Below are 10,000 nucleotides of genomic sequence, written 5' to 3'. Positions count from 1 at the left end.
GAACACATGCATAGAGTTGTGACCATTGTCAACTTGAATGTATCGGGCGCTGGCTGGGATGTGCCCGGCGGAGACGGCAGAACGACACGCGAACACATGCATAGAGTTTGTGACCGTTGTCAACTTGAATGTATCGGGCGCTGGCTGGGATGTGCCCGGCGGAGACGGCAGAACGACACGCGAACACATGCATAGAGTTTGTGACCGTTGTCAACTTGCATGAATCGGGTACTGGCCTGTGTGCGCCCGACGTTGACGGTAGAACGACCCACGAGCACATGCATAGAGTTGTGACCGTTGTCAACTTGAATGTATCGGGTACTGGCCTGTGTGTGCCCGACGTTGACGGCAGAACGACCCGCGAACACATGCATAGTGTTGTGACCATCGTCAACTTGAATGTATCGGGCGCTGGCTTGATTGTGTGCCCGACGGAGACGGCAGAACGACCCACGAACACATGCATAGAATTTGGACTTCCTTGAAGAAGACGTTGACATAAAAAAAAAAAAAAAGTCAAGCGGGTACTGGCTCAAGTGTGCCCGACGGTGACGGTAGAACGACCCGCGAACACATGCATAGAGTTGTGACCATTGTCAACTTGAATGTATCGGGCGCTGGCTGGGATGTGCCCGGCGGAGACGGCAGAACGACACGCGAACACATGCATAGAGTTTGTGACCGTTGTCAACTTGAATGTATCGGGCGCTGGCTGGGATGTGCCCGGCGGAGACGGCAGAACGACACGCGAACACATGCATAGAGTTTGTGACCGTTGTCAACTTGCATGAATCGGGTACTGGCCTGTGTGCGCCCGACGTTGACGGCAGAACGACCCGCGAGCACATGCATAGAGTTGTGACCGTTGTCAACTTGAATGTATCGGGCGCTGGCTGGGATGCGCCCGGCGGAGACGGCAGAACGACACGCGAACACATTCATAGTGTTGTGACCGTCGTCAACTTGAATGTATCGGGCGCTGGCTAGGATGTGCGCGGCGGAGACGGCAGAACGACACGCGAACACATGCATAGAGTTTTGACCACTGTCAACTTTAATGTATCGGGCGCTGGCTAGGATGTGCGCGGCGGAGACGGCAGAACGACACGCGAACACATGCATAGAGTTTGTGACCATTGTCAACTTGCGTGTATCGGGTACTGGCCTGTGTGTGCCCGACGTTGACGGCAGAACGACCCGCGAACACATGCATAGAGTTGTGACCATTGTCAACTTGAATGTATCGGGCGCTGGCCTGTGTGTGCCCGACGGAGACGGCAGAACGACCCACGAACACATGCATAGAATTTGGACTTCCTTGAAGAAGACGTTGACATAAAAAAAAAAAAAAAAAAGTCAAGCGGGTACTGGCTCAAGTGTGCCCGACGGTGACGGTAGAACGACCCGCGAACACATGCATAGAGTTGTGACCATTGTCAACTTGAATGTATCGGGCGCTGGCTGGGATGTGCCCGGCGGAGACGGCAGAACGACACGCGAACACATGCATAGAGTTTGTGACCGTTGTCAACTTGAATGTATCGGGCGCTGGCTGGGATGTGCCCGGCGGAGACGGCAGAACGACACGCGAACACATGCATAGAGTTTGTGACCGTTGTCAACTTGCATGAATCGGGTACTGGCCTGTGTGCGCCCGACGTTGACGGTAGAACGACCCACGAGCACATGCATAGAGTTGTGACCGTTGTCAACTTGAATGTATCGGGCGCTGGCTGGGATGCGCCCGGCGGAGACGGCAGAACGACACGCGAACACATGCATAGTGTTGTGACCATCGTCAACTTGAATGTATCGGGCGCTGGCTAGGATGTGCGCGGCGGAGACGGCAGAACGACACGCGAACACATGCATAGAGTTTTGACCACTGTCAACTTGAATGTATCGGGCGCTGGCCTGTGTGTGCCCGACGGAGACGGCAGAACGACCCACGAACACATGCATAGAATTTGGACTTCCTTGAAGAAGACGTTGACTTAAAAAAAAAAAAAAAAAGTCAAGCGGGTACTGGCTCAAGTGTGCCCGACGGTGACGGTAGAACGACCCGCGAACACATGCATAGAGTTGTGACCATTGTCAACTTGAATGTATCGGGCGCTGGCTGGGATGTGCCCGGCGGAGACGGCAGAACGACACGCGAACACATGCATAGAGTTGTGACCGTTGTCAACTTGAATGTATCGGGCGCTGGCTGGGATGTGCCCGGCGGAGACGGCAGAACGACACGCGAACACATGCATAGAGTTTGTGACCACTGTCAACTTGCATGTATCGGGTACTGGCCTGTGTGCGCCCGACGTTGACGGTAGAACGACCCACGAGCACATGCATAGAGTTGTGACCGTTGTCAACTTTAATGTATCGGGCGCTGGCTGGGATGTGCCCGGCGGAGACGGCAGAACGACACGCGAACACATGCATAGAGTTGTGACCGTTGTCAACTTGAATGTATCGGGCGCTGGCTGGGATGTGCCCGGCGGAGACGGCAGAACGACACGCGAACACATGCATAGAGTTTGTGACCATTGTCAACTTGCATGTATCGGGTACTGGCCTGTGTGCGCCCGACGTTGACGGTAGAACGACCCACGAGCACATGCATAGAGTTGTGACCGTTGTCAACTTGAATGTATCGGGCGCTGGCTGGGATGTGCCCGGCGGAGACGGCAGAACGACACGCGAACACATGCATAGAGTTTGTGACCACTGTCAACTTGCATGTATCGGGTACTGGCCTGTGTGCGCCCGACGTTGACGGTAGAACGACCCACGAGCACATGCATAGAGTTGTGACCATTGTCAATTTTAATGTAGCGGGTACTGGCCTGTGTGTTCCCGACGTTGACGGCAGAACGACCCACGAGCACATGCATAGAGTTGTGACCGTTGTCAACTGAAATGTATCGGGCGCTGGCTGGGATGTGCCCGGCGGAGACGGCAGAACGACACGCGAACACATGCATAGAGTTTTGACTTCGTTACAGAGGACGTTGACAAAAAAAAAATAATAATAATAATATCAAAAAAAACAAAACATGGTCAACTTTAGTGTAACGGGTATTGGCTTAAGTGTGTGACCCAATGGTCAGAATGAGTGGGCAGAGTGAATCGGATTATATATTAAGGGGAGTGTCTTGTCTCGCCGGTCGATCTTCAAATTGTAGAAGTTTCCTCATATATCTCCTTGATTTCGTCAAGATATATCCGGCACGGGAGCAACCCCGACACTCCTCTGAAAATACGGGTCGCTCCCATGTGAGAAGGTCGATGGTGTGATCGACGGCACGAGTGTCATGCGACCGGGCGAGGGCCGAGTAATTAGCCGACGGTGATGCACACATGCGTAGGCATGGGACCCGTTGTCGTTGCACGAGTCTGTGAGACGGGGCGCCGCCGGACAAGACATACCCGGCACGGGAGCAACCCCGGCACTCCTCTGAAAACACGGGTTGCTCCCGGGTGAGAAGGTCGATGGTGCGGTCGATGGCACGAGTGTCATGCGACCGGGCGAGGGCCGAGATTTAGGCCGACGGTGATGCACACAGGCGTAGGCTGGGACTCGTCGTGTTGCACGAGTCTGTGAGACGGGGCGACGGCCGACCTCGACGGCAGGCCGCCCGATGCATCCGCAAGGTGTGGCTCTCGTCCGAGATTTTGAGATCTCTTTAGTGTAGCGGGTATTGGCTTAAGTGTGTGATCCAATGGTCAGAACGAGCGGGCAGAGTGAATCGGATTCTATATATGAGGGGGGTAGTAGAGTCGATCCAAGACTCGAGAAGGCTTTTAATGTCTGTCGTGTGTGTATGCGTGTCATGGTTGGACTCCAGCGGGCCCTTTCGGTAGGGTCAGCCGTCGTTTCATCGCGACCATGTGTTGCAACTCGGCGCTCAGAGCGGGGGTTTTCACCCACTCGCCCCGTGAGCAGAGGTGTCCCTCCGTGCACACGTATATATCGACGTTCAGATATGAAGCTTTCGCGGACGGGAGTCCACCCGAGACTCGAAAAGGCTCCTTGCCTGTGGTGCGTAAATATGTTTTTGCACGTCAGACCCTTGCTGGCCTTCTCGGTAGGGTCAGCCGTCGTTTCATCGCGACCATGTGTTGCAACTCGGCGCTCGGTGCGGGGGTTTTCACCCACTCGCCCCGTGAGTAGAAGGTTCTTTCGTGCATATGTATATATACAATCCCAGATATTGAGCTTTTTCATCCGCAGAACCCCCGGTGGAGAAGAGAGAGAGTAGAGATGAGAGAGAAAGGAGAAGGGAGAAGGCCTCTCGCGTTGCGTGGTCGATGGCACGAGTGCCATGCGACCAGGCGAAAGGCAAACGGCAAGCCGACGGCGACGGCAGGCCGCCCGACTCACCCGCAGAGAATCTGGGTCTCGTTCGAGATTTCGAGATCTCTTAAGTGTAGCGGGTATTGGCTTAAGTGTGTGATCCAATGGTCAGAACGAGCGGGCAGAGTGAATCGGATTCTATATATGAGGGGGGTAGTAGAGTCGATCCAAGACTCGAGAAGGCTTTTAATGTCTGTCGTGTGTGTATACGTGTCATGGTTGGACTCCAGCGGGCCCTTTCGGTAGGGTCAGCCGTCGTTTCATCGCGACCATGTGTTGCAACTCGGCGCTCAGAGCGGGGGTTTTCACCCACTCGCCCCGTGAGCAGAGGTGTCCCTCCGTGCACACGTATATATCGACGTTCAGATATTGAGCCTTTTCATCCGCAGAACCCCCGGTGGAGAAAGAGCAGGACCTCGGTGTCGTCAGATATCGAGCTTTCTCCACGGGACCCGTTCGGGCATGCTGCCGTTGCTGCGACCATGTGTTGCACTCGGCGCTCGGTACGGGCTTTTTCATCCAAGCAACGAATGCACGCTCGAGGCGTGCGATTGCTCTCCCCTGTTCCAGTGGACGAGCCGTCGCCCTCCCGCGTCGCTTCGAACCGGTCCCGTCTCCGAGGCGGGACCACTGCGACTCCTCTCGAGACGACCCAGTCGACTCGGGTAGAGATACACACCTCGAGAATCCCTTCGGGCGGTTCTTCGATCACTGTACCGTAATAGCACGGCATCGACAATTGAGAATTCAGAGAGAGAGAGAGGGGAGTGCGAGAGCGACTCCCGGACGGCGAACGGGCCCAGCCCGGTTCTGTCGACCGTTACCTGGTTGATCCTGCCAGTAGTCATATGCTTGTCTCAAAGATTAAGCCATGCACGTCTAAGTACAATCCTGAACATACAAGAGAAACTGCAGATGGCTCATTAGATCAGTTATGGTTTATTGGAGAAAGTCTTATACCATGGATAACTGTGGTAATTCTAGAGCTAATACATGCAACAAAGCGCCGACCCTTCGGGGGAAGCGTGCTCTTATTAGGAACAAGGCCAGCCCGGTCCTTTCGGGGTCCGGTCTCCGCTGGTGAACTCTAGATAATCATGCCGATCGCACGGTCTTGCACCGGCGACGCTCCCTTCAAAAGTCTGCTCTATCAACTTTCGATGGTAAGTTATGCGCTTATCATGGTTGTGACGGGTAACGGAGAATCAGGGTTCGATTCCGGAGAGGGAGCCTGAGAAACGGCTACCACATCCAAGGAAGGCAGCAGGCACGCAAATTACCCACTCCTGACACGGGGAGGTAGTGACAAAAAATAACGATACAGGCCTCTTCGGAGGCCCTGTGATCGGAATGAGTACACTTTAAATCCTTTAACGAGGATCTACTGGAGGGCAAGTCTGGTGCCAGCAGCCGCGGTAATTCCAGCTCCAGCAGCGTATATTAAATTTGCTGCAGTTAAAAAGCTCGTAGTCGGATTTCTGGCCGGGGCGGGCGGTCCGCCGTGAGGCGTGCACTGCCCGTTCCCCTTCTCCCCGTCAAACGGGAGTCGTGGGAGATTTTTCCCGGCCAGTGATTCGGTTGGTCGTGCGGTGCTCTTAACTGAGTGCCGTGCGAGACTGGAACGTTTACTTTGAGAAAATTGAAGTGTTCAAAGCAGGCCAAAGTGCCCGAACAGCTCAGCATGGAATAGTGGAAGAGGACCTCGGTTCTATTTCGTTGGTCTTGAGATCCTGAGGTAATGATCAAGAGGGACTGCCGGGGGCATTCGTATTGCGGCGTGAGAGGTGAAATTCTTGGATCGTCGCAAGACGCCCGACAGCGAAAGCATTTGCCAAGAATGTCTTCATTGATCAAGAACGAAAGTCGGAGGATCGAAGGCGATCAGATACCGCCCTAGTTCCGACCATAAACGATACCGACTCGTAATTCGCCGGCGTTCCTCCCATGACGCGGCGGGCAACTCTCCGGAAAACCAAAGTCTTTGGGTTCCGGGGGAAGTATGGTTGCAAAGCTGAAACTTAAAGGAATTGACGGAAGGGCACCACCAGGAGTGGAGCCTGCGGCTTAATTTGACTCAACACGGGGAAACCTACCCGGCCCGGACACAGTGAGGATTGACAGATTGAGAGCTCTTTCTTGATTTTGTGGATGGTGGTGCATGGCCGTTCTTAGTTGGTGGAGTGATTTGTCTGGTTAATTCCGATAACGAACGAGACTCTTGCTTGCTAAATAGTCCGGCCACCCGTCGTGGTGAGCCGCGAACTTCTTAGAGGGACAAATGGCTTTCAGCCATACGAGATGGAGCAATAACAGGTCTGTGATGCCCTTAGATGTCCGGGGCCGCACGCGCGCTACACTGGCGCAAGCAGCGGGTACATTTGCCCTCGGCCGAAAGGTCCGGGTAATCCGCTGAGACTTCTCCGTGCTGGGGACAGGGACTTGTAATTGTGTCCCTTGAACGAGGAATTCCAAGTAAACGCGAGTCATCAGCTCGCATTGATTACGTCCCTGCCCTTTGTACACACCGCCCGTCGCTACTACCGATCGAATGACTTAGTGAGGCCATCGGATCGACCGTCTGGCACCCCCGGCTTCGGCCGGTTGTCGAGGCGCGACGAGAAGACGGTCAAACTTGATCATTTAGAGGAAGTAAAAGTCGTAACAAGGTTTCCGTAGGTGAACCTGCGGAAGGATCATTAACAGAACCCTTCCCCTCCGTGATCGGAGAGGGAACAAAGGGGGAATGTCGGAAAAGCCGTCACAGAGAGACACGCGGAGAGAGCAAATTGGAAAAGCCGGGGGGACTCGAGCGGGGTTTTCACCGCCTCCTTCCCCGTTCCACGGTCGAGGTCAGACCCCCGCGCTTCGCCTTCGCTCTCTCCGACAAAAAGGAGACGGGCGTGTCACACACAGACCAGCCCGGGGAGTACCCGGTTCTTCTCTCGTCGTCTGTCTCACGGAGTCTCGCACTCCCGGTAGCTTCGAGGGAGAAGTCCCGCAAGGGTGGAGACGCCGTCGCCGTCCGCGGCGCGGCGCTCCTCGAGGCATTCTCCGCAGGGCAGAGAAGGGGCACCGGTGTCGCCCGATTTCCCCCCAGTCGGCGAGTCTGACTCGCGCGACCCGCCCTCGCGGCGGTGGGGGGAAGGAGGGAGCCCGCTTCCCCCCTCGGCTCGACGGAGGATATTTCTTTCCAGTCACAAGCAAAGAAGGCACAGAGTCCCCGTGTCCTTTCTCCTTCCGTTCCACTTCTTCCCTCGGCTCTGAGGAGAGTTTGCGAACGCGGGAGTCTTCCAGTGGCAAATGACAATTCTTGGTGGTGGATCACTCGGCTCGTGCGTCGATGAAGAACGCAGTTAGATGCGAGAATTCATGTGAATTGCAGAACTCACTGATCATCGACTTATTCGAACGCAAATGGCGGCTCGGGGATGCTCTGCTCCTCGAGCCACGTCCGTCTGAGCGTCTGAAGACAATCACTCACAGAGTCGGCGTGTTCGCGCGCCGGAGGAGCGCCCGGCCGCAGCCGTCCCTTCGACGGCCGGCTGCGTCGGGTCAGTGTCAGATGGAGTTCTGTGATGTCGGCGCCGGTGAAACTCGGCGAGCAGGCTCGATCGGTAACCGGGGGTTCGTCGGTCGTGCGACGTGCCATCGGGGTGTAGACGTATGCGCCCGTGGTGCGGTCCAGCGTCCGACCCCCCGGAACGGTCGAGGAGCCTCTGCCGGGCAGAGCCCGGTCGACCCAATCGCGGGGTCTCTCGTCCTCCCCGTCTGCGTTCTCGCAGGCGCATGGTAGGCCACCCTTTCCCGCCGGCGACCCGATTCTTCGGGGAGCGCCGGGGAAGGAGAGACCCCGGGTCGCCGCTATGACTCCGATCACGTTCCACGTGTCTTTCACGATTCCAGACCTCAGATCGGATGAGATTACCCGCTGGATTTAAGCATATCACTAAGCGGAGAGAAAAGAAACTAACAGGATTCCTTCAGTAGCGGCGAGCGAAGCAGGAAGAGCCCATCGCCGAATCCCCGCGCCCGTTTGCGGTGCGAGGGACCTGTGGCGTAAGGAAACTGAACTCCGGTCGACAGAGTCCGGCCGCAGTCCACTGTGATCGGGGCTGCAGCTTACCCGCAGCGGGTGTAAGGCCCGTAGGGCGGACTCGAAGGCCGGAGGGAAAGCTTTCCAAGAGTCGGGTTGTTTTAGAATGCAGCCCAAAGAGGGTGGTGAACTCCATCCAAGGCTCAATACTATGCACGAGACCGATAGTCAACAAGTACCGTGAGGGAACGTTGAAAAGAACTTTGAAGAGAGGGTTCAACATTGCGTGAAACTGCCAAGAAGTAAACGGATGAGTGCCGCATGCTACATGGGGCGTCCGGTTGATTCAGGCGCGGTCGGCGCGGCAGCGTGTGCGGGTTCGGATCCCTCGGGACCGACCCGCGGCGCTTCGCCGTCCGGTCCGCGTCGCACTTCTACCGTTCGGCGCCCTTCCCGGCGACCGACCGAAGAGCGGAGCAGAGGGGCGGGCGAGGCTGCGGCGTGCGGGGGCTTCGGCCCTCGCCGTCTTACGCCGCCCGTCACGGTTGCTCACTGCGCTCTCTGTCGAGGACTCTGCGTGACGGCCTGCCCCCCCGGGGGTTCAGGCAGCGGGGTCCGGGCCACCGGCGTCTCCGTCGGTCGCGTGCACAGCTTGCTGTCGCGTGGCCGGCGGGATCCGGAGGGTCCGGTCTCGCCGCGGCTTCGGCCGAAGCGGAGGGTCTGTCGGGCGTGAGCGAGGCCTCCTCATTCGACCCGTCTTGAAACACGGACCAAGGAGTCTAAGCAGGCTTGCAAGTCGAGGGGGTCTACCGAAACCTATCCTGGCATAACGAAAGTGAAGGTCGGCACAGGGCCGTCACGAGGCGGGATCCCGGCCCTCTGGGTCGGGCGCACCGCCACCCCGTTCCGTCCGGCTCGTCCGGTGGAGCGGAGGAAGAGCAAGCATGCTAAAACCCGAAAGATGGTGAACTATGCTCGGGCAGGAGGAAGCCAGAGGAAACTCTGGTGGATGTCCGCAGCGGTTCTGACGTGCAAATCGATCGTCCGACCTGAGTATAGGGGCGAAAGACTTATCGAACCATCTAGTAGCTGGTTCCTTCCGAAGTTTCCCTCAGGATAGCTGGTGCTCGGGAGATATTCGTGAACAATTTTATCTGGTAAAGCGAATGATTAGAGGCCTTGGGCCGAAACGACCTCAACCTATTCTCAAACTTTCAATTGGTAAGAGGTCCGACTCGCTGGCTTGGAGCCGGACGAGTGAGAATGAACGAGTGCTCAGTGGGCCACTCTTGGTAAGCAGGACTGGCGCTGTGGGATGAACCAAACGCCTGGCTAAGCCGTCCGACTCGGTCGCACATCAGAGCCCACAAAAGGTGTTGGTTGATACAGACAGCAGGGACGGTGGCCATGGAAGTCGGCATCCGCTAAGGAGTGTGTAACAACTCACCTGCCGAATCAACTAGCCCTGAAAATGAATGGCGCTGAGCGTGATGGCTGTGCCGGGCCGTCGGGGCAAGGAGAACCGAATAGAGTCGGCCTCGACGAGTAGGAAGGACGCCACGGTGAGCTAAGAAGCGGTCCGGGCGAGAGCCCGCGTGGAGCCGCCGTGGGCG

At 56.6% G+C, this 10,000-nt stretch overlaps 2 non-coding genes across 2 annotated transcripts; both read left to right on the top strand.

Annotated features, from left to right (window-relative positions):
- The first annotated feature begins 5,175 nt into the window (after window positions 1-5,175).
- LOC139968347 (small subunit ribosomal RNA) lies at window positions 5,176-7,053 on the top strand. Its single transcript, XR_011793352.1, has one exon. It is a non-coding gene; the product is annotated as a small subunit ribosomal RNA (ribosomal RNA).
- Window positions 7,054-7,659: 606 nt separating this feature from the next.
- Window positions 7,660-7,819, top strand: LOC139968230 (5.8S ribosomal RNA). The gene has a single exon (XR_011793267.1). It is a non-coding gene; the product is annotated as a 5.8S ribosomal RNA (ribosomal RNA).
- The last annotated feature ends 2,181 nt before the right edge of the window (window positions 7,820-10,000 follow it).

The sequence above is a fragment of the Apostichopus japonicus genome, chromosome 5 (assembly GCF_037975245.1).
Source record: "Apostichopus japonicus isolate 1M-3 chromosome 5, ASM3797524v1, whole genome shotgun sequence".
NCBI lineage: Eukaryota > Metazoa > Echinodermata > Holothuroidea > Aspidochirotida > Stichopodidae > Apostichopus > Apostichopus japonicus.
Note: the sequence above shows the minus strand (reverse complement) of the source record. Positions and strands in the feature narration are given on the sequence as shown.